The sequence below is a fragment of the Papio anubis genome, chromosome 1, assembly GCF_008728515.1.
Source record: "Papio anubis isolate 15944 chromosome 1, Panubis1.0, whole genome shotgun sequence".
Lineage (NCBI taxonomy): Eukaryota > Metazoa > Chordata > Mammalia > Primates > Cercopithecidae > Papio > Papio anubis.
In genome coordinates, this window is record NC_044976.1 from 203,628,234 (window position 1) to 203,653,919 (window position 25,686).

The 25,686-nt window shown below is 43.0% G+C and overlaps 2 long non-coding RNA genes across 2 annotated transcripts; both read right to left on the reverse strand.

Annotated features, from left to right (window-relative positions):
- Positions 1 to 397: 397 nt before the first annotated feature.
- On the reverse strand, positions 398 to 16,189 carry LOC103880701. The gene is made up of 4 exons (XR_004180278.1): positions 16,085 to 16,189; positions 15,437 to 15,653; positions 9,380 to 9,468; positions 398 to 481 (listed from the first exon to the last, which is right to left on the reverse strand). It is a non-coding gene; the product is annotated as an uncharacterized LOC103880701 (long non-coding RNA).
- Positions 16,190 to 17,698: 1,509 nt separating this feature from the next.
- On the reverse strand, positions 17,699 to 21,080 carry LOC116271649. The gene is made up of 3 exons (XR_004180281.1): positions 20,547 to 21,080; positions 18,728 to 18,815; positions 17,699 to 17,737 (listed from the first exon to the last, which is right to left on the reverse strand). It is a non-coding gene; the product is annotated as an uncharacterized LOC116271649 (long non-coding RNA).
- Positions 21,081 to 25,686: the final 4,606 nt, after the last annotated feature.

Here is a 25,686-nt window from a genome sequence, read left to right on the forward strand (position 1 = left end):
ATCTTCAAAATTCCCCCAGCAAGGTTTGCCACTGCCAAGTTATCCCTTCCTATACACACCTGGGGCTGGGCTCTTCCTGCAGACGTCCAGGTGGAAGGTATCTGCCCAAGGTATGAAGGGAAAAGGCAAGAGCAGGGACAGCTTTCCTCTGACCTCCTTCACTTTGTCTGCGGCTGCCTTCTTGATGTTCACCCGCATGCGTTCAAGACAGACTTCAGACTCTTCAGCCATTTCTCACTGCTTTGTTTTCATTTCCGTTTTTTCACTTCTTTACCTTCATTCTTCCAGAGCTGTTTTGCAGGGAAGGAGCAACAGTCTCTGTACCTCACTAGCTTGAACTCTGAAGCTGTCATTATGAAATCCTGTTCAATAGTTTCCTCTTGATGTTAAACTAGAGACAGAAAATGCATACCTCAAAAGGACAGGAGTAGGAAGGCGTATCACATCTAGAGAGGCAGGGAGAGCCACGTCATGCTGGGCCCTGAGGGTGGGAGGGAAGTTTTACAACAGTGTATCAGGAAACATTGATGATTTATTTAGAAAACAGACATCACTCGATTTACATTTTAAGATCACTCTGGCTGCTTTACAAAGCATAGATGGTGGTTTGACAAAAATGAAAGCAGGGAGACCATTTATAAATTATCTAAGCAAGTGATTTGAACTAAGATGGTGGCAATGGAGATGGGGAGAAGTGAATGGATTAAAGATATATCTTGGAGATAGATATGATAGAATGTGCTGATGAACTGGATATGAGGGAAGAGGGAAAAAAAAGAAATTGACTCCTAGGTTTTCAGCTTGAGCAACTGGATGGAGATTGGTGCCATTTCTTGTGATGGGAAAACAGGTAGGGGCATGAGGTGGGGGTAAGGGATGGAATGGGAGCAGAGATTAATGGTTCTATTTAGTATATGTGAAGTTTAAGACTTAGTCATCCAAGTGGATATGTCAAATCAGTGGTTGGCTGTACTGGAGCACACAGGAGAGTGCAGTTGGGGTCACACATGTAGGAGTCATTGGCACATAAATCAATGAAATCAGTGAAGGAATCTGTGTGGATGGAAAGGGGGAAAACCAAGTCCTGACACAAGGTTCCCTCTCTGCTAATGTTTGAGTGAAGATGGACCATTACAGTGCCCCTTGGGGACATAAAATACCCTTGGGGGACATTGTGAACAAGATTTCAACATGAGGTAGGAAATTAGAAAAAGTGACTTCCCAGTCCTGAGCTTCTAAATTTCTTTCTTCCTAAAGTCCAATCTGGATGTTTAATCTGTCTCACAGCATTCACATTTTTAGTTATTATGAGTCACTAAAGACTTAGTAATGGTTTTAGAGCATGGTGATGTGCCTGCTGACTGTTTGGGGATATTCCAAGTGGCTGTGATACTGTAACTAAGACATTTAGATGAGTGGCTTCAATGCAGTCATGTGGTCCCCAGAATACCCTAACAGCTGTACTCCTATTCATCAGTTCATCCCTGATGGCTTCCTCCATGAACCAAAGAGCAGCACCCCTAATCCTGTGAATTCCTGGACATCCATTTCATATGCTCTTTTCTTCCTGCCCTTAAAAAACACCCTGAGAGCTATGTTTTCATGTTTGATATTTTCAAAGGACTATAAGCTGCCTCAGATTATTGGCCAAATCCTGTGAAATCAGGAGCATGCTTTTTTTGTGAATACATATTACTTTTAATTTTTCTATTGGAAGTCAGTCCAATAGACAGAAACATGCCCAAAATGTAAATAAGAAAATGCTTTGCCATTGCAAATGTATTGTAACTGCCCAGAACAGTCCAATCTCAGGCCAAACCAATGGTACCTGGAAACTAGATCCTTCCAGCAGGGCTTGTGATGAATGTGCTACAGGATGCATTTTGTGCTTTCTCCAGAGAGGTTCCTCATGCTGATCCCTTGCCATAGAAAGGTGCAAATCACCAGTGATGCCCGTACATCCTTATCCCACAGACTTTGGCTCCAACCAGCAGGCAAAGCTGCCTTCTGAGAATTTTTGCTCATCAAACCTAATACTCAAAATGACAAGTTCTAGGAAACTAGATTTATCCTCTAGAGGTTCAGCTAATTGTCTGCATTTAAATTTTGCTCAAATGGAAGAGATAATTCTCTACACTTCCAGAGGCAGAATATGTATGAATGTAAACTCACTGTAAATATAGCAACTAATTTTCTTTGAGCTTCTTAAGGACAAGCCTAATTTGGTGACCCAAATTGTGAGAAGAGTGTTGTTGGTTTGAAGACCTTGGAGTAGGAAGGCCTGGTGACTGTGTCTTTCTCTGGGCTTCTTTTTATTTCCAGCCAATGCTACACCATCATCTTATACAGTTTTGTCAGGTCTGTGTGTCTGTACCTTTTCTAATTGTGTGCTAAGTATACTTAAGTAATCTCTATGTAATGCTAAGATTTTTAAAAAATGCTTGTTCTCTTTACGTTTCATCCCTTATCTTACCTCTCATATCTTATCTCATTGGATAAGCTCATCAAAATAGATCCCGTGTCTGCCATGCCACAGTCTACCTCTGGCTGCCAAAAGGTAAGACAGGTATGGAGAGGATTCTGGGAAGATGGTAGCAGAGGCAGTGTCGTTTTTCCATTCTATCTATATTCTCACATTAAAATAAAGCAACTAGAGAGCAAAGACAAAAGCCCATGAACATTTGTAACGAAATTCAATGAAAATATATTCCCAGCACCCCAGAATACAGACCACCAACAAGCCACAGGGCCTGCCTGGTGTCTGTGGGGGAAAGAAAGAAGCAATGATGGACCCAGTGTTGGCAGCGACTGAGGGAATTGAGAATAAAAGGACCCCAAATTGCCATCAGGAATTCCCAGGAAAGAACAGACTACTTTAGGAAGCACGCTAAAACTGGATGGGATTCTTCTGACTCCATACCAGGTCAGTGCAAGAGGCTCAGGGCAAGAGGGACTGATGTATCCAGAGCCTTTGAGCCCTATGGACACTAGAAACTGGCCCAGCAGGGCTCCCTTCTGGGATGGGGCCCACACTGAGGAGGGGCTGCGGGGATGAGGTCAGAATTGAGCAGGATGGGGACAAACAGAGAGGAAGGAAAAATAAATTCCAGACAAAAGCCAGGGAGGGAGATAGAGCCAGGAAATCCCAGAAACCAAGCTGCCATTTACATAAACTATCAGGAAAAAACAAGAGGACGCACAGCGGAGTTAGCATGACCTTCCCGAGCCCTATCTCATTCAAAAAGTTCAGAAAAATCAATTTCACAGGAAAATGAGCATGAGAAAAATATTAAAGTCAAATCCCAGGCAAAGTTATTATAAGAAAAAGGAACCCAAGGAGCAGAATAAAAATTCTACACAATGAAAGTGTGACGGAAAAATGTGTCCACAAATTGAACAAAGTGAAACCTGGCATTTCAAAATGGTAGAAAATTATATAAGATGTGAGAGGAAAAAAAAAAAAAAAACCATAAACCAGAATTAGCAAAACTCAGAAATGAGGAAAGAATTCAAAATAAAAGAAAAAGTCGTTTCAAAAATTAAGATTAAACTGGAAGAAACTCAAGAGCATATAAACGTAGTATCATGCCTTAAGAGAAATAAAAGGTAAAAGGGATTCTACAAATTAAAAGAAATGAAGTGATTTTTACAAAGTGAGAGAAACTGACAAATATTAAAGATGGGCAAAAAGATCAAACATACAGCTCATAGTAGTTCCTTACAGGATTAAAAAACCCACAAAATCCAAAGCAAAGAAACAAAACAAACACTGAAAACTATAATTCAAGAAAACATTCCAGAAATAAAGACAAATTGAAACTGCATATTTAAAGAGCATTTTATACCTGAAGGAATTTCTGTTAGCTGTATGGTTGATCGTTTTCCCACCTTCAATATTTATCACCTTCTCTCACATTTTTTATCATTTCATTTCATTTTAACTTTTAGAATATCTGAGAATAATAACCCCCAAATGACCAACACCCAGATATTTTCTTGTAAAGTTATGGGAGTTTAGAGAAAAGAAAAAAATTTCTTTGAGTACATAGAAAAAAAAAAGAGTATATGATTTTTTTAAATGAAGGAAAAAAGATAATTTTTTGACAGCAGTGCTAAAAGAAAATGGAGTAACATTATTATTATTATTATTCTTTAAGTTCTGGGATACATGTGCAGAACATGCAGGTTTGTTACATAGGTATACACATGCCATGGTGGTTTGCTGCACCCATCGACCCATCATCTACATTAGGTATTTCTCCTAATGCTACCTCTCCCCTAGCCCCTCACCCACTGACAGGCCCCAGTGTGTGATGTTCCCCTCCCTGTGTCCATGCGTTCTCATTGTTAAACTCCCACTTATGAGTGAGAACATGCAGTGTTTGGTTTTCTGTTCCTGTGTTAGTTTGCTGAGAATGATGGTTCCCAGCTTCATCCATGTCCCTGCAAAGGACATGAACTCATCCTTTTTTATGATTGCTTGGTATTCCATGGTGTATATGTGCCATATTTTCTTTATCCAGACTATCATTGATGGCCATTTGGGTTGGTTCCCAGTCTTTGCTATTGTGAACAGTGCTGCGATAAACATACATGTGCATGTGTCTTTATAGTAGAATGATTTATAATCCTTTGAGTATATACCCAGTAATGGGATTGCTGGGTCAAATGCTATTTCTGGTTCTAGATCCTTGAAAAATCACCACACTATCTTCCACAATAGTTGAACTACTTTACACTCCCACCAACAGTGTAAAAGCATTCCTATTTCTCCACATCCTCTCCAGCATCTGTTGCTTCCTGACTTTTTAATGATCGCCATTCTAACTGACATGAGATGTCATCTCATTGTGGTTTTGATTTGCATTTCTCTAATGACCAGTGATGATGAGCTTTTTTTCGTATGTATGTTGGCAACATAAAATTTCATGTTTGTTGGTCTTCTTTTGAGAAGAATCTGTTTAACCTGCTCAGGTAAAGGAAGTGTCATCCTAGGATTTTATATCAAGTCTAAAGGACATCCACTCTTATCAACATGCAAAAACTCAAGGAATATTGTTCTCATGAACACTTCCTAAAGAATCTTCTGGAAACCAAGCTTCAGACAATCACATGACTAGAGAGACATTAACAGTAAGAACTGGTGTGGAGCATTACAGTAAGTGGGGCAGGCTCAGAGAGTACAGTGTATCTGTGCTCTCACATATATATAGATACAGCCCAGTGATAAAAATGGAGGAATAGGTGGCTCATGCCTATAATTCCAGCACTTAGGGAGGCCAAGTTGGGGGCACTGTTTGAGGCCAGGAGTTCAAGACCAGCCTGGGCAACATAGTGAGACCCTCATCTCTACAAAAAATAGTAAAATAAAATGCAAATGAGGGAAGAATAAGGAAAGCACATATAAAAATGTGTTAATGCTTTCAGTAATCATGTAGGTGGTAGTATTAGTGGTGTTATTCAGAGGCTGTTGAGTAATGTAACATAAAACAAATGAGCAATTATGAGATACTGTATTTTAATTCTATTTTCCTGATGTCTTTGAAAACTCACATTCTGGCTGGGCACAGTGGCTCACACCTGTAATCCCAGGATTTTGGGAGGCAGAGGTGGACAGAGCACTTGAGCGTTGGTAATTTGATACCAGTCATAGGCAACATGGCAAAACCTCATCTCCACTAAAAATACAAAAACTAGCTGGGTGGGGTGGTATATGCCTGTAGTCCCAGCTACTCAGGAGGCTGAGGTTAGAGAAGTAAAGGAGAAAATGACAGATGAGCTCAGGAAGTAGAGGCTGCTGTGAGCTGTGATTATGCCACTGCACTCCAGCCAGAGCAAGAGAGTGAGGCCCTGTCTCAAAAAAAGAAAAGAAAACTCACATTCACAAGGTGGAAGAAAGGAGCTCAGATGTAATAGGGGAAGTTGAGCACACACCCTAATGTCTTGGAATTGAATTGGAAATCTCAATATGAACTCATAAAAGATTTTATGTGTGTGTCCATCTATCTATTGGCATACAAATATTTCTTAGTTCAACTGCCAATCCAGTAGCCGTGAGCATGCCTCATTCACTAACAGAAACCAACCCTTCTTGGAGAAACAGTTGCTTCCAAGTCTAAGCAGGAAATGTATAAGATGAGCCTGGGATGTCTTATAGTACTAGAGAGCCAGGAAGTTATCAGAGACCACAGGGGTCAGGCAGGGGAGCACAAATCAGATGTCTGGCATTCTCCTTCCCCCGATAGTTTCAATAGTTATCACAATTAAAATTTTAAAAATCAAATACGCATCGGAATTCCTTACATTTACTTTTGATCAGCAAATGTTAATAATGTAGACATGGGATGACACCATAATCTTTTTAGTGGTTAATATTTCTAAAGGTTTTACTCTAGCCTCCTTCAGGTCTACCCAAGAGCCCTCCTTCATCCAGCATTTAGAGGCTCCTGCCTGATGTAATGACAAAAGAAATCCACTAGGGGGAGAGATAAGCAAGTATGTAAATCACCCATCTGTATCCGTAGGGGATTATTGACTCCAGGACTCCCAGAGATATACCGAAATTTCAGGATGCTCAAGTCTCTTAGGCAAAATGATGTGTTATTTGTATATAACCTATGCACATCCTCCATATACCTGAAACCATCTCTAAATTACTTAATAATACCCAACACGATGTAAATGCTATGTAAATAGTTGTTTTGCTGTATTTTTTACTTGTATTATTTTTTATTGTTATTTTTTATTTTTTTCAAATATTTTCAATCTGTAGTCTGTTGAATCTGTGGATGAAAACTCGTGGATACAGGGGGCTGATTACATAGAGGGAGAATTTGTTTCTCTGCTTTTGTTTCATTGTTTTAAGACAATTTTATTTGAGAGAGAAATATTACTTTGGGACAGATTGTCTAATATCTTAGACAATCTAGGACTGGTTTCTTAGCCCCTTCTTTTAAAGGATGTTGATAAACTTCCATGTCCTTCTAAGTGAAAACTGCTATTCATTTGATTATCATTATTATTTTTTTATTATTATTATTATTATTATTTTGAGAAACAAAATCTTGCTGTGTTGCCCAGGCTGGAGTACAGTGGCACAATCTCGGCTCACTGCAACTTCTGACTCCCGGGTTCAAGCGATTCTTCTGCCTCAGTTTCCCAAGTAGCTGGGACTACCGGTGCAGCTTAAAAGATTTTATAATGCCTTTGTTAAACTACAACAATTAAGTTAAAATATTGTTACTGCCTAAATATACACAGTTTAATGGAAAGGAATAGAAAGTAAGGGATCCAATAACATATAAGAATTCAATGAATGCTCACAATTGCCTGAAAAATTATTGAGGAAAGGATGGATTATTCAAAGATAGGAGAGTTAGAACTCTACTTCACACCATATACCAATAAATAAATAAATAAATAAATAGAAAAACCAATAGGGTGGAGTAATTTTTAAATGTAAAAAATAACATTCAATTACTGTAAGAAAATATGTTTTATATTTATATGTTCTTTTTGTCAGTAAGACTTTTCTAAGCATGATATCAAATGTAGAAGCCATTAAAAATATACTGACAAATATATCTATCTAAAAACTTAAACTTCTATTTGGTGAAGAATACCATAAAGAAAATTAAAAAGTAAACAACAAATTGGAAAAATTATCTATAAGATATACAATCAAAAGTTTTGACTTTTAATATATGAAAAGTTTTCAAAAATAAGACAAAGACCCACCAAATGAACACATTAAACATATTTCAAATTAACAATGTCATAGATTAAAAAATTAACAATGTCAAAGACATAGAACAAAGGCGATAATTTTTTCCACATTGGATGGGAAAAGACTAAAAAGAACAATAATAATGCCTGGAGTCTGTGAGAATGTGGTAAAGTTGAAAATCATACACTATTGGCGCAATTACAAATTGGTAAGACCTCACTGGAAGATAATTTTGCAATACGGCTGAAGCCTTTGTAAAGTGCACACACTGTAACCCAGCAGTACCACTTCAAGAAATGTACCCGAAAGAGATCATCAAGAATGCAATATGGTGCACCAAAACGTTCAGGATTAAAAGACAGATAATGTTGGCGAGGATGAGGAGTCATTGTAACTGTCATGCATTGCTGACGGAAATGGAAAACGGTGAAGACACTTTGGGAAACAGTTGAGCAGTTCCTCAAAAAGTTACAGTTACTTAGAAAAAGGTTTAACTTAGAGTTAGGCTTGGGCCTTAGGTGTATATTCAAGAGAAATGAAAACATATACCCACAAAGCAATCTTGCGTAGGAGTGTTCAGAGCAGCGTTATTCATCATAGCCAAAAAGTAGAAATACCCCCGATCTCCATTAACTGATGAATAAATAAACAAAATGTGATATATCCATACTTTTTATTAAGTAATAAAAAGAAAGGAAGTACCGATACATGCTACAACGTGAATGAACCTTGAAAACATGATAATGAGTGAAAGAAGTCTGTCACAAAAGGGCACATGTTGTATAACACCATTTAAATGAGGTGTCCAGATTAGGTAAGCCCATGGAGACAGCAAGTAGATGAGTGGTTGCCTAGGGTTGAGGAGGGTGAGAAATAGAAGGTGAATGCTAACAGGTACAGAGATTTGGGGAGGAGATGATAAAAATGTTATAAAATGTATTACGGTGATGGTTGTATAACTCCATAATTATGCAAAAAAACCACTGAAGTGTGCACTTTAAGTGGATGAATTGTATGGTATGCATCTTATATCTCAATAAAACTAATTTTTAAGATGTTCACAATGATACTCTTACAATAGGAGAAAAATCTGTATGTCTTACCTCTTCCCTGCTACAACATAATCCAAGCCATCATCATCTCATCCTTAGATTATTGCAATGACCTCTTACCTCGTTTTTCTTTTTTATATTCTCATCTCCTGCAGTCGACTTTCCACGCAGCAGTCAGAGTGATCCTTTCAAACATAAGCCAGATCACGCTGCTGCGCTGCTCAGAACCCTCCAGGGACTCCTACCTCATGCAATAGCCACTGGGCACTAGTGGCCTGGTGATTACCTCTCTGACATCATCTTCTCCTTTGGTATATATTTAACATATTTCCATATTAATGATTTTTTAAAAACAAAGAAGGAAAGGACCCAATTATATTGAGTTAATTTACATGAGGGCGCAATTCTAAAAACACAATGCAAGCATGGTTGTTTTCTCTCGGGAAAGATTCTGTTTTCAACATCTGTGTCCTCCCATGGCACCTGAGCAAGGGCGGTCTCGCTTTCTTTGCACATTGTATTCTCCTTGTACTCTGGGTTTTTGAGTCATTAACCTCATTGGCTGGCACTTACAGTATATGCAAAGCAGCTGGTGGCTCACCTGCAGAAACTTGATGAAGCACTTAGTTCTTAATTTTATATTGTTCTGCATTCAGACCTGATCATGACATTTCTTCACCAGAAATAACTCTGTTGAAGGGATGAAAAACGGGAAAGTATTTCAGGAAACACGTTGTTTGACTTTTTTTTCTTTTGGTGCATATGTCAATATTTTGTGATTTTCCATACTTCCCAATAAAATGGCCTCTGAAACCTTGCAGGTGTATTGACACTAACTTGTTTCACAGCCATTTATGAGTCGATTCAGCCCGTCGTCTACCTTCAGGACTCATCTTCACTAAATCGTGACTTTAACTTCAGCCTCTCCTTTGTTTCTGGGGTTGAGAACTGATGGTTCAGATTTCAAACAAGATTCTTGTTTCTTGCATTTGGACCAACATAAATTAATGTGGGTGAGGGAATAGCTTCATTGTCTCCATTCTGTTAAATCATGTGAGTCCTGCAAGCTATCTTATTGCTTCTAACTAATCTGCATAATTATTTCTACTAACAAAATTACCTAAAAATAGCTTTAATTGCTTACCTTGTTGCCAAACTAATACATATCTATTGTAAAGAACCTTTAGAAGATGTGAATAAGCAAGGTTATCTATAACTTTACCCCAACAAAGGGATAGTTGTCTATCCTTTCAATACTTATAGTTTTGCTTACATTAAAAATTGAGTTATTTTCTCTAATACTTTATTACTTTTTTCACTGAAAAATAAATATATATTGAATACTTTCTGCTACATATTTTTACATCATAGATATTTCTGTATCATTTTTTATCACTGTCTAGCATTTGTTGGTGTGGACATACCATAATCTACTATAATCTCCTATCACTGAGTATTTACTAGTTTTTCATGATTATAAGGAAGCCTTGTTATTAACATTCTTCTGGTTTAATATTTGCATACCTTCATGATTTCCCTAGTATCAACTCCTAGACATGGAATTGGTTGTCAAAAAGTATGTGCATATTTGAGACTTTCCCTGCATTTTGCCAAATAATTCATTCTCTTTGTTTTTTGTCAAGTGCATTACCTGTGGTGGACAAAAGCTCCGAGAACAGTGAACTAAGAAATATATGTAATCACTGTTTTATAAGATATTAGGAAAGAAAAGAACCCTCCGTTTTTTGTGCTTTACAGATAAGAAAAGAAAACTAATGAACAAAGGAGATTTTTTTTCCCATAGCAGTAGATTTTTTCCCATCCTTTTATGAAATAAATAATAAAGATATTTAGAGTTTTTTGTTGATCTGAACTTTGGAACAATGTTTCACTATTTTTTTGAATGGAACCCACTTTTGCTTTACACCAGGACTGCATGGGGTCTCTCATACCCAGAGCATTATAGACGCTATAGAACTTTCTCAGTGCAACACTCTTCACACACACAAATGTGAAGTTTGTGTACGATGTGTGACATATTTAAGTCGAACATTTACTAACTGAGACCTAAACCCACGCATGCCATTCTCAGTATTTCTGAGAAACTAATCGTCGCCAAGGAAAACAAGCAGTGAGAAGAACTACTGGCACTTCAGACACTTAAGTGCATATGCTGGGCACAGTAGTTCACGTCTGTATCCAGCACTTTGGGAGGCTGAGGTGGGCAGATCACCTGAGGTCAGGAGTTTGAGACCAGCCTGGCCAACATGGTGAAACCCCGTCTCTACCAAAAATACAAAAGTTAGCTGGGTGTGGCGGCAGGTGCCTGTAATCCCAGCTACTCGGGAGGCTGAGGCGGGAGAATCACTTGAACCCAGGAGGCAGAGGTTGCAGTGAGCCAAGATCGCGCCACTGTACTCCGTCTCAAAAAAATAAACAAATAAAATAAAAATTAAAATAAACCTATACGGAGAATAAACTTTTGCCAATAAAAATGTACTAAAGTAACATTGCCTTGGGAATTCTCAGATAGGCTTTACACACTGGAGCCATCAATGTCTCACCCTTTGGTCACCGTCTTCGTAATCTCATAATCAAAATTTTGTTTCACGTGTGGAATTTTCCTTCTAGAGTGTAATTTGTAGGCAAGGGACTCATCCATGCCTTCATTCCCTCACTCATTCAGTTGTGTATTTACCCTCATGGTCTAGGTGGGGATGCTAACAATAATCACTACACAATCATGGCAGAAATGAGCTGAAAAGTATACCTTTGTCAGGCCCTTTGTGTCTGGACTGATTTCTCACAAGATTTTAGACCTGTATATGTTGCAGGAATCATTGGTGCCAAAGCACTAGTTTATAGCTGAGGACAATGGGGCATAGAGAAGTTAAAGAGACACAGAGCACATTTTTCATGCACTGAAACCTGCCTCCTTCATTTACTAGGATCATTAATATCTGTTGATAGGATTTGGATTCAAGGATGAAGTCCTATATTTCTCCATCAAGGGCCCAGCCTCATGCCATGTGGGCTAATGGCAATTGCCATGAAACCTCAAGATCCTCACTAAGCATACATGATTATCTTTGAGGACAGAAATATATAGCAGGCCTACACAGAACAATTTTAAAAATAGCACCCCTGCTCTTCTTCCACTGCCATCGATGTTGAAGTTTCAGACCAGCGTCAACCCAGGAACCATGAAAGACTCAGGCCTGTACTTGCAAGAAAGTTAGAGAAGACCCAGGCAGCACAACAGTGTTGTTGGAGACAAGGCTGTTCCAGGCTTTTGCTAGAGGAGTAACAGTGGCTCTGGAACCCAAGCCCTCAACTCCAAAGGTGAAGCTAATGCCTCCATCTCTGCCCAGGGAGAACCTGGAGACTTCACATGTGGAATTCTCCCTTCGAGTTGGGTTAAATATGGATCACCCAAGCCAGGGTACGAGAAGCATGAGAAAGACACTATTCCTATTACGCTAGGACAATAAGCACAGGCCAGGACTGTCCCGGGCAACCCAGAACATACGGTCACGCTACTTACAGTGATCCCCAAGTGTTCTTGAGGCTCTTGGTCCCAGCTAACCAAGAGCATCAGGAAGCACTGAGCCCCTTGTTAACTCAAATGATTGAAAATGATTGACTAGCCAATAGCCCTGGTCCTGTCTTCCTAAGACCCTATGGCTTTCACTGCAGCTGTTCTCTGCTCTGTGAGGCAACTTTAACCCAAGTGTACCTGTTATACATATTGGACACACATCAAAGCTGAAACACCGTTATCACTTATAAAACTGGGTATCTTTTCTCTTTGTGTGGATCAACGTCTGTCTTTGTCAACAATGCCATGTATGCCATCCGTAAAATGTTAAATTAATAGGGTCGGGCTATTCCTCCATCTCTCTTGGATCCAGCCTTTCCTGCTTCTCTCCATTTCTGTGACCCTCAGTGGTGGTGGCCCAGGCTCCAGACACTGCAGCTGCTTTGTAGTGTCCTCCTGCTCTCAGCACTCACCTTCCACTCATACTGTCATTCTGCACTCAACAGGAAGAATTATCAGCCTTGGTTCAGTTACTTTTTGCGATTTACTCTGTGCCAGCCACTGGGCTAAGTGTTTTCACTTATCTCATTTATCCCACAGTGGCCTTCCAAGGTGGGCAGTATTATGATCCCAACTTAAAAGATGGAGGAAGGAGGCATAGAAGTGTGAAGTACCTTGCTCGAGATCAAACTGGTAGCAGATTCTGGGGCGTGATTTTTAATCCAAATCTGTCTTTTTGCAGAGGTTGATGCTACACTGCACTTAGAGTTACACTATGCTGCTTCCCATCTTTTTGGCAAATTATGCCTCTTCCTGGGCTCTTCTAGTGACTCTCCATCAAAATTCCTAGAGGCCAGGTGCGGTGGCTCATGCCTGTAATCCCAGCTCTTTGTGAGGCCAAGGCAGGCAGATCACTTGAGCCCAGGAGTTTGAGACCAGCCTGAAGAAACCCCATCTCTACAAAAAATACAAAAATTGTCCAGTGGCTAGCAGCTGGAAAATGTAAAGCAAAAAAAATAATAACTTAGCCAGGTGTGGTGGCATGCACCTGTTGTCTCAGCTACTCAGGAGGCTGAGGTGGGAGGATCACTTGAACCTGGGAGGTTGAGGCTGCAGCAAGCCGTGATCATGCCACTGCACTACAGCTTGGGTGACAGAGTGAGACCCCATCTCAAAACTATATATATCAAAATACTTTGGCTTGTGCATAAACTTCGGGGCTCAGCCCCCTGGGCACCCTTTCTGGATCTCTGACTGAATGCAAGATTTGACGTGTACTTTCTTCCCCTCTCCCACCCATTTATGGCCTCAAAGAGATACTGAAGCCTAACCCACTGCCCCAGTTCATATCTGAGCACAAGTCCCTTGGACCACCCTTGCTGCCACCCAGGTCTAATTGACCTGTGCTGTCTGGGGCTCACTCCTGCCTCTTTACTGATTTACCCTGCAGCAGGGCTCGCCATTGCTGGGAGAAAACTCATAAGCTCTTGACCCTCCTGAGATGTGCCTCTCAGTGCCAGCCCAGCCTGTGATGTAGATTCATGGCGAAATCCAACACAGAGAGGACATGCCACTGGTCAGTATCAGGGTGTCCCAAGGAGTGTGGGAAGTCTGTGGCTGCGATGCTGTGTCCTCCCTCTTGGAGAAGCTCAGAGTGACTTCTCTTCCCTGCCCCACTCTCATCCCCACACCCTCAAGTGAAGAGGAGGATTTCATGGATTCCGGAAACACTCAACTAAGCCTCTGTGAAAAAAAAAAAAAAAAAAAGTCTTCAACAGAAGGAGGAGAGGGATTATAAGTGGAATCTTATAATGGGCAACACCTGCTTCAATTCCTTTCCCCTTCTAAGGAAGGCTCTCTCCTGGGTAGCTGGTGTGACAGGGCAAGACTGGGTCCAAACCACTTTCTCCTTGCCCCCCTCACCCCTCCCTTGCCTGGCTCACCTCTGCTGTCCCCAGCCCAGCCCCTCACATACCAAAGCCCAGCAGAACTTACAGTGAGCAGATTTCTCTTTACTTGACCTGTGCAGCCACTGAAGCCTTAATATCTCAAGACCTTAGAAAAAGGAACCAAGGATATCAGAGCAAAAAAGTCAAAGGGATGATTGAGACTCAGTCCAGCTTGCTGGGAGAATGTCAGATGATAAAGGGCCCAAGCCAGACAGTAATGAACCCCGTCTGTTTGCCTGGGGTTCCCTGTGCATATTTCTCTCGGGAATTCGAGGTGTGAAGGTAGCTTAGTCACGGCCAAATTCTTCCTAATTCATAGGGAGGGTGCCCAGCATGCAGCTTCCCCGGGTAGTAATACTCTGCAAAAAGTAGATGCTCTAAGAATGTCAATGGTAAAGAAGAACCATGACCTAGGTCCCACTCTGCCCATGTCTGTAAAGACTCCAGTCTCCATCACAGCTCTCACAGCTGCTTGCACAGACGGCTTTGCTCTTTGGGGAATTTCTCCCTCTGCCTTGCAGGTTGCTCAATGCCTGTACCCATAGGGACTACCCCATTTCTAAGACATCACAAAAGTTTGAACTTTTATCAGTTTTGGTTTTTTCTTGCAGTATTTGGTATTTCCGCAAGGTGCATCATGCAATACACCTTAGATGTTGATGTGAATACCTTCCTTCTGTCGTAAGTACCCACATGCCTTGGTGATGCAGTGCACCTCTTGTTTGCTGGGTTCTGAGTGTTAGGGAGAAAGAGGAGGGAAGTCATGCGGTAGACACGGCACAGGGAAAGAGTTACACACAGAATAGGACAGACGAAGGCGGAAACAAAGACATACATCTCAGCTGAGGTTTGCTGAGACAATGAGAGTGAGCGAGTGAGAGTGTAAACAGGTGACTCCAGCGTGTGCAGTGATGGAGGGAGAAGGGCAAGGAAAACAAATGGTGAGTGAGAGGGCCCAGCTGGCCATGCCTGAAGGAACTGCAGACTGGGGCTGCTACACTTGTCCATTCGATATGAAATGCTTCCCTCTTGATGGACTTCCAAGAGCAAATGCTTTCTGTAGAGAAGAACATGCACCCAACAGATGGGTGTTTCAGTGCCCATCAAACAGCCTTATTTTTAAACTCACAGACTAAGTTTGGCAAAGCTCTTTCTCTCTCTCCAGACCTACCTTGTGAACTTGACTTTGATTCTCTTCCAGATCTGCCGTGCCGTCCTCCTACAGGGTTTCCCCTTTTGCTGCACCTCTCTCTGAGAAACATTTAACTTCTCTTTGCTCAGTGCCGAGGAGTGAAATAACTTGTTCAGTAACTGTCAGATTTCTTCTCCCAATTTCAGGAATAAAAAGAATATTTCTTCTCGAAAGAAAAGAAAAAAATATCTCCTTCCTAATGCAAAAAAAAAAAAAAAAAAAAAAAAAGAGCAAATTAGAATGTAGCAGAGATTGTAGAAGAAAAAGAAGGAATATGGATTGTAGAAATACCTCTCTCTCCCTCTCTCTCTCTCTCTCTTTCTCTCTCTGCCTCTCTCTCCTCTCTTTTTCTCTTTCTCTGCTTTCTCTCTCCCCTCCTCGCCTCCCTTGCTTTTCTCTTTCTCTTTATCTTCTTTTGTCTCCTTTACTCTTTCTGTCTCTTTCTCTCCCTTTCTTTCTCCCTCTTTCTCTTTCCCTCTCTCTTTCTCTCCTCTTTCCCTGCCTCCCCTCCCTCCTGCTTTCCCCTCTCTCCCCAACTTCTTTCCCCTCTCTCTTCCCACTCCCACCCTCTGTCTTTTTCCTCTCCCTCTCTTCCTCTCTCTTCTCCTGTTTTCTCCTTCCACGTACCCCAGGGTTGTGAGTAGCAGCTGAGCAAGTGCCATCCACCACCTTGCAGTCACTCCAGGCACAGTCATTGGAAGGGTGGCCATGTAGCTTGCACAGACAGTGATACTTAAAATACAGACATCAAAGCTTGTTGGTTTGTTGTTTTACCTTCTTGTCTAATAGCATGCGGAGTCACCTAACTCCTGCTGGCCTGTCACAGCTGGCAGGGATGAAGAACAAGTTCTCCCATGTGAATGAGACATCAGGTAGGGCAATTTACCACGGCACTCTGTAAAAACATTGCTGGGACTTTTCTCAGGGACAGTTGTGTTTAGCCATTCCTGAGACAGAGAAAGATATTTTTCTGACATTTTGCAAAATGATACTGTGATTTGGGTGGGGGTGGCATTGGCACAGAGACATTATTTCCTGTGTTTTGGAAAAATAAGATATTATCTGTAAACAGACAAGCATTTGAGCTGTTGACCAAACTCTTACCAAAAACAATTGTAGTACCAACATGCTATAGTTGGGACTGTTTTGGTGAAAGGGCTGCTCAGTTGATTTCATGGACAGCTTACCTCTAGCCTCAATTTGTGTGTGTGTGTGTGTGTGTGTGTGTGTAATAAAACTTTACAAAAACAGGCCGCTTGCCTGAGTAGCATTAGTATATAGTATATATAGCGTATGTATAGCATTGAATATAGTTACGGCTTGTTTAAATCTCAGAGTTGACTTTGTAGCATGGATTAATGGAAAGCACTTAAATTTGCTTATGAGTAGATATTATTCCATATCATCAAAGGAGTGTATTTAACATATCTGTTTCATTTTGTCATCATCTGGTTTTATCCTCTCTCTTATAATTCAGTCACCGTTATGAAGGGCTCTGTGTGTCCTGCTCATTTGTTGGAGAGAGCGAATAAAGGCAAAAATCAAGTTTTTTGTAGAGAGAGAAGGTCTCCCCTTTCAGTTAAATACAATTGAATTCAAAAGAATTCAACATGAACAAGTTATACTTTAGAAAATATATTCATAAAATAGTGGATCTCAAAATGTTTGGTCTTAGAATCTTTTTACATTATTTTTTTCTCCCGTTTTGTGGAGAATGGGATCTTGCTATGTTGCCCCAGCTGATCTCAAATTCCTGGACTCAAGCCATCCTCCCACCTCTGCCTCCCTATGTACTGGGATTACAGGCATGAGCCACCACACTTGGCTCATTCTTTTTCTTTTTAATTTTGATGTTTTTATTTCAATAGCTTTAGGGTACAAGTGCCTTTTGGTTACATGGATGAAATTTGTGGTGATGAAGTCTGGGATCTTAGTGTACCCCTCACCCAAGTAGTGTACATGGTACCCTGTGGGTAGTTTTTCATCCCTCATCCTCCCTTCCTTCTGAGTCTCCAATGCCCATTATACCACTCTAGCTGCCTTTGTGTACTCATAGCTTAGCTTCCACTTGTAACTGAGAACATGCAGTGTTTGGTTTTCCATTCCTGAGTTACTTTACTTAGACTAATGGCCTCCAGTTCCATCCAAGTTGTTGCAAAAGATATTATCTTGTTCTTTTTTATGACTGAGTAGTATTCCATGGTGTATATATATGTAACCACATTTTCTTTATCCACTCATCAGTTCATGGGCGCTTAGGTTGATTCCATGTCTTTGCAACTGTGAATTGAATTTTTTAATAGACTTTAGAGTAGTTTTATATTCAGAGCAAATTGAGCAGAAAGTACAGAGAGTTCCCATATACCTCCTGTCCCCACACATACACAGCCTCCCAGACAGACTGTCAACATGCCCCCACCAGAGTGGTTCATTTGTTAACAACCAATGACCCTGCACTGACACATCATTATCACCCAGAGTCCACAGTTTATATGAAGGTTCGCTCTTACTTGGTGTTGTACATTCTGTGAGTTTGGACAAATGTATAATGGCATTTATCCACCTTATAGTACCATATAGAAGCTTAATTTTAATAATAGAGAAAATAGATCATTTCATCTCCACTATCACCTCTCACCCTTGCAGGAAGGGCAGCAGCTGTCCTGTCTGGGGCTGTGTGTGCCTGTCTGGAAGCCAAGCTGGGGCTTATACTCTAGGGGTATGTTTGGCAGAGACAGGCTGGGGGTGTCCCAGAATTCTGAAGAGAGAACCAGGTGGCTCGAGGGTTGCATCCCCCAAACTTCTGTGTCCCTTAAGTTCAACAGGAGAGGAGAGAGCAGGAAGGCCCTCTAACCTAGGTCAGACAGAATGCTGTGCGGATTGCACTAAAATTAAGGACTCTTGAACCATTTTGGATGCAGTAAGTCCCCTTGGTTTGCACCAAGGCGTTCTTTATAAAGTTGAAAAATCTTATGGTTCCTTCCTCAGTTCACTGTTCTTCAGTAGCAGTTTCATGGGGTTAAATAATAAACCCAGACCACTAGAGAAAGCATACACTCATGAGACTTCCACTGTAATTCCACGCCCAGGGGGAATGGATTTTAAAGGATTCTTTGCCTCAGAGAGTGGTGTCGGCCGCTCGTAGGGTGTGCAGGGATCCGTTTGTCATTGCTCTGGGTCACGCAGGTTTTGCCCAGAAATGGAGAATTGCTCCCCTCTCTGGGGGCCGGATCTATTTCAGGAGCCGGGTTAGAAGCTATTACTACATACCATTGCCTTCTTTTCATTTTCCTGTCTTTCCAGCTCGGACCCTTGTGCAAGTCACTCGCACCCTCTCAGCTGTTCATTCCAGCGATAACTAGAATTGGGATGAAAGTAAGACCTAACATTTTTAGAACCGCCTTTCTATGTCATTGTGTCTCATTACATCCTCACCACACTACTGTTGGCATTGCTGTCTTTCAAGTGGGGAAACGGAGGCTCAGAGAAGCCGAGGAAATGCCTAAGGCCCCACAGCTCACATGGGCTGCAGCCCTGCTGGGAAAGCAGGCCACCCCCCAGAGTGCCCAGTGGGGATGCACATGACTCACCACAAAGGGGCACCGGGTCCTCCCAAATCCATGGCTTCTCAGGCTTCCCCATGACACATCAATCAACATGGAACTACTGTATTTTGATTTAGCCTGGCTGGCAGCTCCAGATTTCTCATCGCAAGAATAATACTTGTAGGACAGTCTTACCACAACAGAGCATCTTTAACTTTTCAGAGTGCTTTCATATCTGCTTAAAATCACAACCACTTTTTGAAGCAGATAGGGCAACCATCACAAACCCCACTTCATAGCAAGCAGAGAGAGGATTCATATTGAATAGGTCGCATGTGCCAAGAAATCGTATCGTTTCATCCCCACCACCTCATGGTAGGGTAAATATCATTGAGCCCATTCTACAGAGAAGAAAGCTGAAGTGAAGTGCAGTGAGGCTAAATTGCCCCAGGTTCCCATTGTTCCCAGGACCTGTCTTGCCCCCCAGCCCATGTTTTATCTCCTAGACCTGAGGTTGGCACACTTTCTGGAATGAGCGAGACTGAATCTTTTTCTTTGTGGGCCTATGGCCCCTGTTAGAACTACTTAGCTTTGCTGTGCTGTTGTAGCACAAGAGTAGTCAATGACAGTTCCTGCACACTGGTGTGTCTGTATGCAGATGAAACCGTACGTACAAAAACAAATGATGGGCCAGGTCAGGCCTGAGGTCCCTGCCCTGGACCTCACAGTTCTCTGAAGTCAAGAACCTCCAAAATGGCAAGCTGTGCTTCACTTGAGCCATGGTGCAGACCATGGACCCTCAGTGCCAGGGTCCTGTCTGCACCCTAGGGCTGGAATATGACTTTCAGATGCTGTCTGAAGGCTCCTTAGAGATTTTGTGCCACGTTCATGGCACTGAGCTTCTCAGAGAAACTGTGATGGCCAGGGGTACTCCCCCACGGGTCCGTGCAACTGGATGGCCTTCAGATCCCTGCTGACGTGGCATATCACTCCACACAGCCAAGGCATTTGCAGGCACTTCTCCGTTAACCTCTAGAGCCCTTCATCCTCTCTTCCCGTAATTAATAAGGTGGAGGCGCAGGACTGTGCTCAGACCATCCTGTGTCATTGCTATTCTGGCCATGATGCAGCAGAGCGCCTCTCCGGGCCACTGTTCCAAGTTGGACAGGACAAGACAGCTTGCCAGAAGGTCACCATTGTTTACACAGTGGCTGTTAATGCCTCTTGGCATGTGGAGCACAGCGTCTATGATTCTGCTGCTGAGTGCCTGCAGGAAATGCAGAGGTGAGGGTTCAAGACTGTATTTGCCATGCACAGCAGAGCAGCGCGGCTGGGTAGTGGCAGGGAGGCCTCTGGGATAGAAAAGTGGCTTTGCAGTCTCAGAAACCTAACCGTGAAGAGGGAAGCCACGGTGGGGACTCCCTCTAGGCGGGAGCAGACACACAGCCAAACGACCTGCCTGCTGGGAGCGGGGGGAGTCACACTCCTTCCTCTCTTGGAGAGAGATCTATAGAAGAGGAGATTTATTATGGGAATTGGCTTACGTGGTTATGAAGGACCAGTTGTCTGGAAGCTAGAGCACTAGGAAAGCTGGTGGTGAAATTCAGACCAAGTATAAAGGCCTGAGAACCAAGGGAACTGATGGTGTGACTCCCAATCAGACTCAAAGAGCCAAGAACCAGGACCCTCCCAGTGTCCAGTGTCAGGAGAAGATGGATGTCTCCACTCAAGAAGAAAGCAAATTTGTCCTTTCTCTGCCTTTTTCTTCTATTCCAGCCCTCAGTGGATTGGAGGATGCCCACCCGCATTGGCAAGGGCAGATCTTCTTTACTCAGCCTATTGTTTGAAACACTCATCTCTTCCAGAAACAGCCTCACAGACGCACCGGGAGTGTCTTACCAGCTCCCGGGGCATCCCTTAGCCCCGTCAAGCTGACACATGAGATTAATGAGCTCAGCATAGGAGCTATCGTCAGGAGGCCAGGGTCTTCATCCCAGCCCAGCAGATGGTTAGCAACATGACAAGGACAAAGCGTTCCTGGCTCTGGGCCCCCAGGCTCTAACATTCTGGGATTGTGTCACAATGGGCAGCCAGAGGGGCACTGGCCTCTGCCTGGAAACTTTGCTGGATTTCTGGGAGTTCCTGGCTGTGATGCTCTGGACAGGGACAAACTGCCTGTCGGGGACATCTTGTTGACCATGGGGCCCACAGTTCCACTGCAGGAGGAAGTCAAGTACCTGCTCCACAGGAAGTCCAGGCTTACAGGCTGCTGGCCTCACCATGGCCCAGTAGATGAATGTAGAGTCCCCAGATGTCCTGCTAGGAAGGAGATGCACGTTCTTCCCAGGGGAATGTCTTTTTTTTTTTTTTTTTTTTTTTGAGATGGAGTCTCACTCTGTTGCCCAGGCTGGAGTGTAGTGGTGCGATATTGGTTCACTGCAAGCTCCACCTCCTGGGTTCACGCCATTCTCCTGCCTCAGCCTCCTGAGTAGCTGAGACTACCGGCTAATTTTTTGTTTTTTTAGTGGAGAGGGGGTTTCACCATGTTAGCCAGGATGGTCTCAATCTCCTGACCTCGTGATCTGCCTGCCTCGGCCTCCCAAAGTGCTGGGATTACAGGCATGAGCCACTGCGTCCGGCCCCCAGAGAAACATCTTAATCCTTCATGCCTCTTCTCCAGCCCCACTCTCTCAGTATCCTACCCTAAGACAGGCTGAAAGAACAGAACCCTAGGTATAGTCATTCATGAAGTCCCTTCTGCTGGCACTGTGCTGGGGGCTTTTACATGAGTTACTGTCCCATGTAATCCTCACTGGAGCTTCACAGATGGCCTGACCCCATTACAGAGGGGGACACTGCAGCTCATAGAGGTTAAACCACTTGCTCATATGGAAAGGAGCATGAGCTTGATCTAGCTGATGCAGAAACAGTTATTTCTGTCTCACTGTGCTGTCTCCCAGGTAGGATCTAAAGCCAAGTAGCCAGTAGAGAAGTGAGGATTCTACCATTTCAGCATACATTTTGGCCAGGTGTCCTTAGGCGGCTTGTTGGTGGTCAGGTCACCTGCTGGCAGGCAGACCCGAGGTGTAGAGTGCCTGTTCCAACACAAGACAACCCCGAGTAGGGCCCCTCCCAGAAGCAAACGACTCATCTCCCTGAGATATACTACCCCTCACCACAGGCCTGAGCTTTTCCTAAGGCTCCAGGATTTGACTTTATAAGTGCAGCATTCACAACACAGAGCAAAAGCTGCCTGAGGCCAGAGCTGAAAACAATATTTGGTCCTCAGACAGCAGAAGAGGTGACCAGGTTACCTAACTTAACCTAAGGGTGAGTTTGAGGAACGTTCAAGGAAGAACATTTACAAGAAGTACTTGTGGTTGCACTAACGCAATTTCCTTTCCTCCCAAGTCACTTTGATGTGGCCTTGCCATGGGGACAGTCAGCCTCTCAGGATCTTGGCAAGCCCAAGCAGTATTGTTGGGTGAAGCCAAGAGCACAATTAAGAAATTTAATTTGCAGACTCACAGTTAGCTCACTTAAGAAAAGTTTCCATGCATCCTATAATCATAGAAATAGGTTCAGTGTTTGTCAGCTGTGGGGCTGTATTCTGAATCTTCTCATTCTGCTCACTTCTCCCCAACTCAGGGGTTCCCCAAAGTTTGGTCCTGAAACCACCAGCAGCACCTGAGAACTTGTTAGAAATGCACATTCCCAAGTCTCATTCCAGAACCCCTGAATCAGAAGCTGGAGTGGGGCAAGGTGACCTGAGTTGCAGCTAGTTCTCCAGGGGATTCTACATATTGGGATCACGGATGCTCTGTCCCCAGCCCCAGAGGCCCTGGCTTAATTAGTCTGGGGTGCGCCTGGGACACAGGGATTTTTCAAAGCTCCCATGGTGATTCTAACATGTACCTGGGGTGACAATGACTGCTTTTGAGGGCTTTGCACAGTGGAGGTGATGTGATCTGGCACATGTTGAGACAGATGTAAATTTCTTACACAGAGGGGGGTGTCTGTGCAGCACCAATGTCTGCTTTAAGATTTACCTGGATAATTATTCAATACAAATTCCTGGCTTCCAAGCGCACCGCATCAAATCTTCAAGGAAAGAGCCTCAGAAACTATAGCCTTTTAAATTAGACCAGTGCCCCAAGACACATGATACTTATCATCAGAGAGCTGGGGACGCTGTGGTTCTCAACAGAGGATACTAGAGGCTGGGGAGGGTAGGAGGAAGGAGGGGATAGGGAGGAATTTGTTAAAAGTTACAAAATTAGAGCTAGACAGGAAGAATAATTTCTAGTGTTCTGTATTACTGTAGGATAATTGTAGTTAAGAATAAGATATTCTTAACTACAAAGAGTTAGAAGGAGGATGATAAATGTTTGAGATGATAGATATGCTAATTACCTTGATCTGATCACTATACATTATATGTACCTTAACATCACTATGAACCCCATAAATGTATATAATTATTATATGGACTGTGGACTCAGTTATCCCCCTCACCCCGCAGCACCCTACTTCCCCAACCCCAGAAGCTGATGACTGTTTCTACCCAGTGAAAAGTGGGAAGGAATGTCCAGCTCATCTCCTTTTTAGCACAGATTCACATCTGACCGTTGCTTGCGTGGATTTCTGTGTCCTCACCTTTCCTGGCCTCCAGCACCCAGTTGGACACCTCCAGTCCAGACCCCCACCTACCCTTCTAGCTAGTCCCTAAGCTGAAATCTCAGGGTGCCTCGCAATAGGGTCAGTGCCACAGCCCCCAGAACACATCAATTATTTTTTAGCTATTTATTTATTTATGATGAAGTCTTGCTGTTTCACCCAGGCTGGAGTGCGGTGGCACAATCTTGGCTCACTGCAACCTCCACCTCCCAGGTTCAAGGCTGACTCAGCCTCCCGAGTAGCTGGGACTACAGGTGCGTGCCACCACGCCCAGCTAATTTTTGTATTTTTAGTAGAGATGGGGTTTCACTATGTTGGCCAGGCTGGTCTCGAACTCATGACTTCAAGTGATCCACCCACCTCGGCTTCCCAAAGTGCTGGGATTACAGGTGTGAGCCACTGCACCTGGCTGAATTTTTTAACTATTTGTTCTTAAAATAGTTCAGTGTCGCTTAATGGGATTCATTCTGAGAAACACATTGCTAGGTGACTTCATCATTGTGCAAACATCATAGTGTGCACTCACACAAACAGATGGTATAGCCTACTACACACCTAGGCTATATGCTATTTCCTCTTGCTCCTGGGCTACAAACTGGTACAGCATGTGGCTGTTCTCAATACTATAGGCAATTGTAACACAATGGTAAGTGTGTATGTCTCTAAACATATCTAAATGTAAAAAAGATACAGTAAAAATGCAGTATTATAATCCAATGTGGCCACAGTCATATACGCGGTCTGTTGTTGACTGAAACATCACTATGCAGTGCATGGCTGTGATTTTCGTCTCACAGGATGTTGCAAAAACAGTAGAGAGGCCCCATGTGTCCCACTTCCAACTTCCGCCAATGGTAACATCATCCCTGACCTTAAGGCAAAATTGAACCCAGAAAATTCTCATTGACACAACACTGTTGGCTAGTTAACAGACCTCTTCAGATGTCACCAAACAATCATTTTTCATGCTTTTTAATGCCTGTGTCCCTTTAACTCAGGGCTCTGATAGCCAGCTGACCAAGGGGTACAGTCATTGTCCAGCATTTCACTAGGAGCAGGTGGAGGGGCTGGAATACAAACTGCTTTTCAGCTCCCTCGTGAAAGCTCATAAATGATCACGATGAAAATACTAAATACTTACATAGGATTATTATACACCAGATGCAGTTCTAAGTAGTTCAGGTACATTAACTTATTCAGTCCTTACAAAAGCCCTGAAAGGTAGACACTCTTATTATCACCCTAGTACTACATGTGAGGAGCCAGAGGCCCAGAGAGGGTAAGTGACTTACCCCAAATCACAGAGCTAGTTAGGAGTTCAGGCAGAATTTGAACTAGGCAGCCTGGCTGCTGTGGGGTCTTTGTCCTTCAACCCCATGCATTTCTACTTCCTGCACTGCTACACCCTTATCTCTCAAACTGGGGAACAAATAACCTCTGGGATCCTAGATTGGAGAACAGAGGTGGTGGGGGCAGAGCAGAAGCACTGGCAAGCATGGTTCCAGATTCAGAGCATAGAAGATTCGTTATTAAAACAAAAGCTGCCACAATGTGGATTCGAATGCAAAATCCTTGGGAAGTTTTAGGAAGGAATGTGAGGTTTTAAATACCTTTTGGCTTTGCAGTGGGACATTCTGACCACAGCCCCCTGTCTCCAGGAGCTAAAGCTACCCCAAGGCCATTTGGACTCCTTCAGTGGGAGAGAAGGGAAGCATTGCCTTAAATTAAGAGTCCAGCCTCTGCTGAGGACAAGGGTTTCCTCCTCTCTCTGACAAATTAATCAGATCTGAAAGTGAGAAGGTGGGCTTGGGAACGATGTTCTCCTATGGAGCCTGGGTAATGTGCCCGTGTGTGCCCCACAGGACCCCTGTGTACAGCTGGAAAGGGGCCACCTGGGGAATTAGAACCAGAGGCCTCTTCCAGGCCCCACTCACCCCTCACTCTGGTGCATCCTGGTACAAGCACGAGCTGGACAGCTCTACGTGGCAGTCCTGTGTGGTGCCACAG